This window comes from Pelodiscus sinensis, chromosome 26 (assembly GCF_049634645.1).
Source record: "Pelodiscus sinensis isolate JC-2024 chromosome 26, ASM4963464v1, whole genome shotgun sequence".
NCBI lineage: Eukaryota > Metazoa > Chordata > Testudines > Trionychidae > Pelodiscus > Pelodiscus sinensis.
The window spans coordinates 18,595,589-18,605,914 of NC_134736.1; the positions used below are offsets into that span (position 1 = coordinate 18,595,589).

Genomic DNA, 10,326 nt, shown 5'->3' on the forward strand with positions numbered 1-10,326 from the left:
AAGATCATGGGCCTCATTGAGATTTGGGGGGAGGCCTCCAATGTCCATGATCTCCGCACTAGGTGCAGGAATGTGGCCGTCTACAGCCCCATGGCTGCCAGCTTGGCCGGCAGAGACCACATGCGTAGCCAAGAGCAGGTGCGGAGCAAGATCAAGGAGCTGTGGCAGGCCTATGCCAGGGCCTCCCAACCAGGGGCTGACCCGGAGGCCTGCCCCTACTATGAGGCCCTGGACCGCATCCTGGGGGGTCAGACAGTCTGTGCTCCCTGGTCATCATTGACCCCGGGGCAGAGGGCCCTGCCCCTGACACAGGGGAAGAGGAAGAGGAGGACGATGGCAGCCAGGAGCCTGCAGGGAGCTTGCCCTGCACTCAGGAACCCTGAGTTGAACCGGAGAGCCCATCAGCAGTTTCATCTGAGGCCGGGGAGGCCTCCTCATGTGAGTGTCATGACAGTCCCCTTATGCGGGGCGGGGGGGGAGGGGGAGCCCAGGGACCTTACCCTGGGGAGAGACACTGCACACTGCCCTCCCTCCAGATACCCCCGCTACATAGAGGCAGGGCACATCTCCCCTCCCCCACCCCACCACACTGTAGGCAGCAAAGGGGCTGGGGTGCAGTCCTGAGCCAGCTCACACTCCCGGGGATAGCAGGACGTGATGGTGTGGAGACCTGCCGTCCTCGCCTTGCAGAGGGGGGCTGGGTTTCACCCACTGTGTCCCCAGGGAGAACTGACCACTGCTCTTGTTTCACCACAGCCGCAGCACCTGCGAGTGCAGGATGAACCACCCACCTGGACCCTCCACCCGAACCTGGCCAGCCGGCGCACCTGCAACCTGGAGGAGTTCCAGAGGCAGCAGCTGTGGTTGCAGGGATGGCAGGTCCACAGCCAGGAGCAGTGGGTGCAAGAGGACCTGCAGCTGCGGCGGGAGAGCTTGTGGGAGCTCCGGGAGCAGGGCTGTGCCCTCCGTGAGCACCTGCAGCCCTTGCGGACCGATTGCTGCCTCCTGCTGCTCCAGCCCCTGCGGCCGCCCCAGCTATCGCTCCTCCTCCCACCCCTGCTCCCCCTCCCGCTTCTTCCGCACCCCCCCGTCCCTCCTGCCCCACCCTCCACACCCACTCCCCCCCGACTCCTCTGCACCCGCAGTACTGTGAGACAGGAGAGCCAGCAGGACCCCCAACCCTGAGCTTCCCCTCCCCCTTCCTCTCCTTGCCTCCCCCTTCCAGCTCCTTCTTCCCAGGTTCCCCCCCCCCGTCCTCATTCCCCCCGCCTCCCACCCCAGTTATGTGAAATAAAGACCTTCTTTTGTCGCCACTCAGATGTTTTTATTGTAGATCAGGAAGGGGGGTTAGGGAGCGGAAAGGGGAAGGAGGTGGGGAGGAATGTAAGGCCCCAAGCCCCAGTGGGGTACGCCGGGGGACTTCAGTCCTCGTCCGCCTGGAAGCTCTCCACAGGGCTTCCCGGATGCAGACAGCCCCTTGAAGGGCCTCCCGGCTGGCAGACATGCAGGGCTGTGCGTACTGGCCAGCCAGGCGGTCAGCCTCTGCCATCCAGGCTGGCAGGAAAGCCTCCCCCTTCCTCTCACATACATTGTGGAGCACACAGCATGCTGCCACCACGTGAGGAATATTGCACTGGGAGAGGTCGAGGCGGATGAAGAGGCATCTAAACTGTGCTTTCAGTCGGCCAAAGGCCTCCTCGACCGTGATGCGGGCCCTGCTGAGCCTGGCATTGAAGGCCTGCCGGGAGGGGTTGAGGTGCCCCGTGTAGGGGTTGAGGTGCCGCACCCCCCACCAGGCACACTGGCATGCCCACGTCCCTGACCCTGATGTGGCGGTCGGAGAAGAAAGTCCCGGCCTGCAGCCGCTGGCACACTGATGTCCGTGAACTGGCCCCGGTGGTCAGACACGGCCTGCAGGATCATGGAGAAGTACCCTGTGCGGTTAATGTAGAGGGAGGCCTGGTGGTCCAGAGCATGGATGAGGATGTGCATCCTGTCAATTGCCCCTCCCACAGTTGGGGAAGCCGAGGGCGCCAAACCCCTGGATGACCTCGTCCCGGTCGGTGAGGCGGACGACTCTGCGGAGCAACACCCTGTTGATGGCCTTGACCACCTGCAGAGAGAGACACAAACCCGAGGGTCACTGGGGCACCCAGGTGGCTGGGAGTGTTCTTTCCCCGCCACTGCCCCGTGCCCCACTCCCAGGAGCAACCCCCGCTGCAATCCTGGCCACCGCGGGCGACCTGTAGCATGGCCGGGATGGACCAACCTCTCCCAGGGAGGGCACTTACACCACCTCCCCCCCGTTTTCCCTGGGGCAGCCCACGTCCTCCTTTGCAGCCCTCCGTCCTGGCCCAGTGGCCGGTGAGTGCCGTACCAGCATGAGCACCGCTCCGACGGTGGAACTTCCCACGCCAAACTGGTTCCCGACGGATTGGTAGCTATCCGGCGTGGAGAGCTTCCAGAGGCTGATGGCCACCCGCCTGTGGAGGGGAGTGACGGGCCTCATGCATGTGTCCCGTCACTGCAGAGCAGGGTCGAGCCACTCACAGAGCTCCAGGAAGACGTCCTTCTTCATCCTGAAGTTCTGGGTCCACTGTCGGTCGTCCCAGCGCTCCAGGACGATGCGGTCCCACCAGTCGCTGCTGGTGTCCAGATGCCAGATGCGGCGGGGCACGCTGGCGTCCAGGCGCTGCTCCTCCAGGGCCCCCAGGAGGGGCAGGGGGAGGGCCAGGGGGCTGGCCTGCAGCAGAAGGTGCCAGGCAGCCTCCAGCAATTACTGCCAGGCTTGCAGCAAGACATTTAACATGAACACTAGAGTGCCCAGGGGGTGCTGCGATGTCCCAAACAAGAGCGACCGAAGCAGGTGGAGAGGAAAACACTTTGCTGTCCCTCAGCAAGGTTGGCAAGCAAGCGGGAAAGCTGAGAACCGGCTGTCCAGAGAGGGCCCTTTAAGCACGAGCCTCAGATAGCCTCAGACAGCAGCCTCACAAAGCAACTACTGACCTGCTGCCCTGCTGGAACCGGTTTCAGCCGCCCTTAAATGCCACCCAAAATGCTATTTCGAATTAGTTTTTGGGTCTAGATGCGTTATTTTGAATTAGTTTATTTCGAATTAATAAGTTCATTCGAAATAGCGCTGTAGTGTAGACATGCCCTGAGGGACAGCAAAGCCTTTCCTCTGCCTGCTGTAGGTGTCCTTGTGGAAACCTCATCTCTCTAGCCAAGGAGCTGGCCCTACTTCCCAGCAGGTGACGGTTCTTGTACGCCTTAGTGCACCTCCTGCTGCCGTTTCTGCTGGCTGCCTTCATGGCCCCACAGGTGGAGGACTCCCAGCTCATTGTGGGGCGACTCGTCTCTCTGGGCGGGGAGATCACCGGTCAGGGCTGCCGTGGTCATGCAGGTATGGCACTCTCGGGCTATTGTCCCAGGGGGGTGGTGAACTGAACTGCTGGAGTAGGGGTCCCTAGGCAAGTGGGGCTGGTGGGGGTGGTGGAAGCCCCCTCCTTGGGAGAGCGACGAGGAGTCCTGTGGCACCTTATAGACTAACTGAAGTGTAGGAGCATAAGCTTTCGTGGGCAAAGACCCACTTCGTCAGATGCACGCTTTTGCAGATTCAGACTAACACGGCTCCCCCTCTGATACTTGCCTCCTTGGGAGGTTTTTCAATCCTGCCTTCAAAAACCCCTGATGGGGGATGGGGCGAGTTGGGGTTGCTCCTGGTGTGCGTGTGCAGAGGTGGGGATTGGGGGTCTCCCGAGAGGTCTGGCAAGCCCGTGGTTCTCTGTTTGTTTGTCTGCTGTGCAGGGTCATCAACCTGGGCGACGTGGGCCCCATCATTGCCAGTTTTGCCACCATGGGCTTCCTCAACTGCAGGGAGAGGGCTACTGACGGCACCAACATCCCCATCCAGGCCCCCGACCAGCGGGCATCTGAGTACATTAACCGGAAGGTATACTTTTCGCTGGTCCTGCAGGCCCTTGTTGACTACTGCAGCCAGTTAACTGACATTTCTGTCAGCTGGTCGGACAAGGCGCACGATGCACGTGTCTTCTGAAACTCCAGCCAGTTCTGAAAGCTGCACGTCGGCACCTTTTTCCCCGACTGCATCATCAGGGTTGGGGATGTGGAAATGCTGGCCTGTATTGTAGGGATACAGTCTACCCTCGGCTCCCCTGGCTCATGAAGCCCTACACTGGACATCTTGACCCTACCAAGGCAAGTTATAACGTCAGGGCCCATGTGGTTGTGGAAGGAGCCTTCAGATGACTCAAGGAGAGGTTCTGTTATCTCCTTACCCAGCTGGACTTCGGTGAGTGGAACGTCCCCCAAGTGATGGAGGAATGCAGTGTCCTCCACAACCTTTGTGAAAGTAAGAGGGAGATGTTCCTGCCAGACTGGGGGCAGAGGCTGGCCAGATCAGCAGGACCTTTGAGCATCTGAGCACAGCTGCTATCCGGCAGGCCCGGCAGGGCTGCACAAATTCAGGTGGCCCTGAGGGACAGTTTCTCACAAGGGGCATGTCTACACAGCAAAGTTATTTTGTAATAATGGCCATTATTCCGAAATAACTATGCCAGCGGCTACACAGACGGGCAGCTTATTCAGAAATCTGTGAACATCATTGTGTGAGGAATAACGCCTTTTCCAAAACAGGGGCTCTGTAGACAGGGCAGTTATTTCGAAATAAGGAGCCTCCAGCCCTTCCCAAGGTTCCCTGTTGGCCACTCTGTCTACACTCAGGAAAACTCTATAGTTCCCTCCTTCCCCTGGAGTCCTTAAAGCTGCAGCCTCAGGGGAAACGGCCTGTGGCAAGCAGGAAGCCCTGACAGCCCAGAGCCACCCTGCAGTACCACTGCCTCAGAATTTGCCCAAGATGAGCCAGTCCCACAGCCGGGGACAGCACGGCGAGGCAAAAGGAGTGTCTGCTGCTCACACACACCTTCCCCCCGCAGCACCTCAAGCAGGTAGGGATGCAAGTCGTCTCCCTGCGGATGCTGCCACTGCTGGGCCCATCCTGAGGCCCCCCTCCTGCCTGCAGGATCCCAGTCCGGCTGGCACCTTCAGATGCCTGCTTTTCCCCAGGACGTAGGGATGGTGAGGGTCTTGCCCTCGCGGGGACATCTGGAGCCCTGTAGGAAAGACCCAATGGCCAGAGCACACATGGCCTTGCTCCAAGCATGTTGCCTTCGACTGAGCCGAGAACCGTCACTCTCAGCTCACGGAGGAGGGCGAAGCTTCAAGCACAGTGTCCCCTGGGATGACTGACCGTCTCTCTTTATTCTCCACAGCTGGATCAGCTGCGAGGGGGGAGGTCGACACCACCCAGCACAGCCTGCTGAACCCAAGGGACCCACAGGCCAAGTTCCAGAGGGCGCACCTTGCAGCACTGAGATCCGAGGAGGAGACCCTCAGCTGCAGGCTCCAGAAAGACATCCAGCTGTGGCAAGGTACCTGGCAGGAACTGCTGGAGCCACGCCGCACCATGCAATCTATCATTGCCAGCATGATGCCTGCTCCTGCTTCTGCTCCCCCTTCTGCTCTTGCTGTAGCTCCTCCACCCACTCCCACTCCTGTTCATGCTCCTCCCGCTTCTCCCTCAATACCACCCTGGCCCCCTGCACCCATGACAGTGGGATCACCAGAGCTAGGCACCATTTTCAGCCCCATCCCTGAACCTCTCCTGACCCTTCCTCCCTCTTCCAGCTGCCTCCTCCCCCTCCAAGGTTCTCATCTCCCTGCATCCTGCCCTCGCTCCTCCCCTCTCCCAGGTTCTTCCCCCAGGCCCTCCCCAGTTATTTTGACCCCAAATAAAAAGGAAGAGATTTTATTTTTTCCCAAAACAAACTGTCATTTTTATTGTCTCAGCAGGGAAGGGGGTGGGGAGGGAGGGGTGCTGGAGGAAAGGCAGAGAGGGGTGATGCACAGTTAGTGGGGAGGCCCATGGGACAGTGTCACTGGGGCCCTTGCGAGAAACTCTCCCTCGGGGCCTGCCTTATGGCAACTGTGCACGGCTGCTCTAAGGCCCTGCTGATGCAGTTAGCCCCCTCGCCCCACCCTGGCATTCGCCTCCCCTCACAAATATCGGGAGCTCACAACATGTGGCCACCACGTGAGGGATGTTGTGCTCCCCGAGATCCAGCCAGGTGAGGAGTCATCTGAACTACACCTTCAAATGCAGGACTCGTGTGCATGTCCCATCACCTGAGGGCAGGGGTGAGCCACTCACAGAGCTCCAGAAAGGTGTCCTTCCTCATCCTGCAATTCTGGAGCCATTGCTCCATGACAATCCGGTCCCACCAGTCTGCACTGTGTCCAGATGCCAGAGGCGGCGGTGCACGGTGTGCAGGGGAGGGCAGGCAGGATCCAGCAGCAATCAGGGATCCAATCAGAGGAGCTGGGGGTTGGGTTCCTGCAGGGCCTGGGCTGCAGCCTGCAGAAACTGCTGGATGAGGTGCAGCCATTGACTGCCCAGAGGCAGCTCCTGGTCCATAGCTGGATAGCTGAGGTGTCCGCAAGGCCAACTGCAGCAGGCAGAAGAAAAGGCTTTGCTGTTGCTTCAGGAGGCTCAATGAGAGGAGGGGGTCCCTTTCTGCAAGAGCCTCAGATAGCCTCACGCAGCAGCCACATGAAGTAACTGCTGGCCTGATGCTCCGCTGAAGTGGTTCTGAGTGGCCTTAAATGTGAGTTAGCATCCAATCAGTGTGGACGCTCTATTTTGAAATAGCTCAGTGCCATGTCAATGTGCATTTGGTATGTACCGGAGACCTAGACAATGGGCCCTTTCCTGCAGGGGCACAGATGTCCAAGGGGAAGCCTTATTACCCCCACATTCCGTGGACAAGCAGGCATGGGAAGGTGCCAGTCAGACTGGGCGCCTGTGAGCGGGGTGGGGGGGGACCACAGAGCAGCTGGGCTTCCCTCCATGCTGTGCACATGCTGGGTCTAGCAGTGGCAGCATCCCACAGAGAGAGAACTCGTATCCCTGCCCGCAGGAGGAAGCGGGGGGCAGAGTGTTAGGGGAGGGGTGAGTGAGCAACAGATGCTCCTCTGCCTCCCCACCCTGTCCCTGGGAGTGGATGCTGCCCCAAGAGTGTGGTCATGTCCCTGCGCCACATGCAGCACTTCTGAGAGAGAGAGTGTGTGTGTGTGTGTGTGTGTGTGTGTGTGTGTGTGTGTGTGTGTGTGTGTGTGTGTTTCTATGCCCCAGCCTCTTTCTAGTGGTGGCTTGTGGTGGGAGGATGTCCCACCCGGTGTCGGGAGTAAGGCAGGGCCTCTCCAGACACCGTATGAGCCAGAGCAGAAGGGTTCTCAGTTGTAGCCTTCTAGGGCTGTGCACCCCGGATTGGTGCTCCACATGCACCCACATGCACCGGCTGCTGTGCAATCCCCAGGCCCCTCACCATCTGCCACTTCCACCCATGTGTGCCTAGGGAAAGTAATGGCACTCACCTGAGGGGCCTTCCCCGGCTTCAGATGATGCCTGGGAGACATCCTGGGAGGGGGGGTACCGGCTGCAGGGTGAGCATGACGTCTTGACTGGCAGGAATGGAGCTGGTGCTGGCCTCATCCAGCTCTTCCACCTCACTGACTCTGCCCCCCACAAGGGGGTGGGGAAGAGGATGTGGTGGAGCTGGGCATGACATGGGCAGGCCTGCGGTGCCTCCCCAGAGCAGGAGCTATGCTCCCTGGCCGTGGCATAGGCCTGCCTGAGGGTACGTCTACACTACAGCGCTAATTCGAACTAACGCGTCTAGAACTAAAAACTAGTTCGAATTAGCGTTTTGCTAATTCGAACTAGCAAGTCCACATTTAGTGGACCCTGAACCGGGGTTAAGGATGGCCGGAAGCAGTGCCGGCAGGGCATCAGAGGAGGACTTAGAGCGTGGAGATGCTGACTCAGGCTAGCCGAGGGCTGCGCTTAAAGGGACCCGACTCCCACCCCAGACAGACAGTTCTCAGGGGTGTCCCGCTTGCAAAGCAGTCCTGGCTTGGATTGCCCGGACTGCCCACACTGGGCACATCACAGCACTCGGCCATCAGCCCGGCTGCACTTGCCACAGGCTGCCATCTGGGGAGAAGGGGCAGTCGGGGGGCTGCAGGAGAGCTTCCACCCCCAGAAGCCCGCAGAGCCAGCCCAGTCCTCCCCATCGGGGGCTCGTACCCCATTCCTCCCTCACCTCCTTCCACTTACCCTTCCCTAGCCCCCCTTCTTATTGATGTACAAAATAAAGATAACGTTTCTTCCAACATTGACTCTGTCTTTATTGAACAAAACTGGGGGAGACTGGGAAAAGGAGGTGGGAGAGGGGAAGAGAAAGGCTGGGAGAGGGGAGGGCAACTAACATGATCAGGGGTTGGGAACAGGTCCCAGATGAAGAGAGGCTACAGAGACTGGGACTGTTCAGCTTAGAAAAGAGGAGATGGAGGGGGGACAGGATAGAGGTCTCTAAAAGCAGGGGTTGGGTGGAGAGGGTGCATACAGAAAAGTTGTTCATTAGTTCCCATAAAGAAGGACTAGAGGACACCAAAGGAAAGGAATGGGTAGCAGGCTTCAAAATAGTAAGAGAAAGTTGTTCTTGACAAAGCAAATAGTTAACCTGTGGAACTCCTTGCTGCAGGAGGCTGTGAAGGCTACAACTAGAACAGAGTTGAAAGGGAAGTGAGATCAAGTCATGGAGGTTGGGTCCATGGAGTGGTATTAGCCAGGGGGTAGGAGTGGTGTCCCTGCCCAAAGTTTGTGAAAGGCTGGAGAGGGATGGCACGAGAGAAATGGCTTGGTCACTGTCTCCGGTCCATCCCCTCCAAGGTACCTAGTGTTGGCCGCTGTCGGCAGACAGGCTACTGGGCTAGATGGACCTTTGGTCTGACCCAGGACGGCCATTGTAAGCTCAGGGCTCAGGGTCAGGGGTCTCAGTGGACCCCCTTGATTTTCATGGACACCTGCTCCTGGGTGGCCAGGCTGGCAGCTCTCCTGCCCAAGCTGGCCACTTTCCTGTGCCTAGTGCAGAGATCGTGGACAAGGTCCACGATGTCCGCACTAGCCCAGGCGGGTGCCCGCCTCTTGCGGTCCCGGGCAAGCTCCCGGGAGCCGCCAGCCTGGTCCCGGGAAGAGGGGGAGGGCTGGGGGGCATCGGGTGGCTGGCTCAATCCGTGCCAGGTGCAGGGTCTGCTGGCTGGGTGCTGGCAGGCTTGCACCTGGCACGGGCACCGTAGCCAGCCCGTGCCCCTATAAGGGGTCCAGGGCTGGGAGGGGGGCAGACGAGTTTCCCTGGTGTTGGCCAGAGTGGCCACCTGGGAAGCCTTAGCCTCCCACTAGTTCGAATTAAGGGTCTACACACCCCTTAATTTGAACTAGTAAGTTCGAACTAGGCTTAATCCTCGTAGAATGAGGTTTACCTAGTTCGAACTAAGCGCTCCGCTAGTTCGAATTAAGTTCGAACTAGCGGAGCGCTAGTGTAGCGGCTATGAATGTTAGTTCGAACTAACGTCCGTTAGTTCGAACTAACATTGTAGTGTAGCCATACCCTAAGTTCTTTAACTTGCATGCGCACCTGCTCCTGGGTGCACGTGTGCCCCTTGGTGGCCAGGCTAGCAGCCATCTGGCCACAGACATCTGCATTCCTGCATCTGGTGTGGAGATCCTGGTGCTGGTCTGTCAGTGGCTGTGTGCTCAGGGCAGTCAGAGCCTGCTGTGCGCCACACAATATTTCTCCTGAGGCTGCAGCTTTAAGGGCTGCAGGGGAAAGGACGTTATAGCGTTCTGATGAGTGTGGACAGAGCTGCTAGCAGGGCACTTCTGGGATTTCCTAGAGGCCCCTTATTTCAAAATAAGCTGCCCCATTTATACATGCCCAATTCTGAAATAGCTGTTTTGGAATAGGCATTATTCCTCGTAGAATGAGGGTTACAGAATCCGGAATAAGAGGACCTTTATTTTGAAATTATTTCGAAATAGCGGGCTTGCTGTGTAGATGCTCACATAGTTATTTCAGAATAACGTCCTTTATTCCAGAATAATGCTGCTGTGTAGATGTGCCCTGAATGACTAGGGTAGGAAAATGTATTTCATTATACCCAGAGCTGACCCAGGATACCCGAGAGGAAACTTTTAAAAATTTCACAATAATTTCCTTTGAAATTTCATTAAAACACTGGAGGCATTTCCAGTAACCCCACAGGCGATTGTAAAATGAGCGTGAAAACCTTTTTCACCAAAATTAAGAATTTTGATTTAAATATTGATGGAAAATTCACAAATGCTGGACAATTGCAACCAGGTCTAGTTACATCACAACAGAAGAAGCTAAGATGTGAAGGAAGAAC

The 10,326-nt window shown here is 58.0% G+C and overlaps 1 long non-coding RNA gene across 1 annotated transcript; it reads left to right on the forward strand.

Moving 5' to 3' along the window:
* The first annotated feature begins 3,180 nt into the window (after positions 1 to 3,180).
* Positions 3,181 to 5,811, forward strand: LOC142820526 (uncharacterized). Its single transcript, XR_012897749.1, has 3 exons — positions 3,181 to 3,403; positions 3,808 to 3,952; positions 5,292 to 5,811. It is a non-coding gene; the product is annotated as an uncharacterized LOC142820526 (long non-coding RNA).
* The last annotated feature ends 4,515 nt before the right edge of the window (positions 5,812 to 10,326 follow it).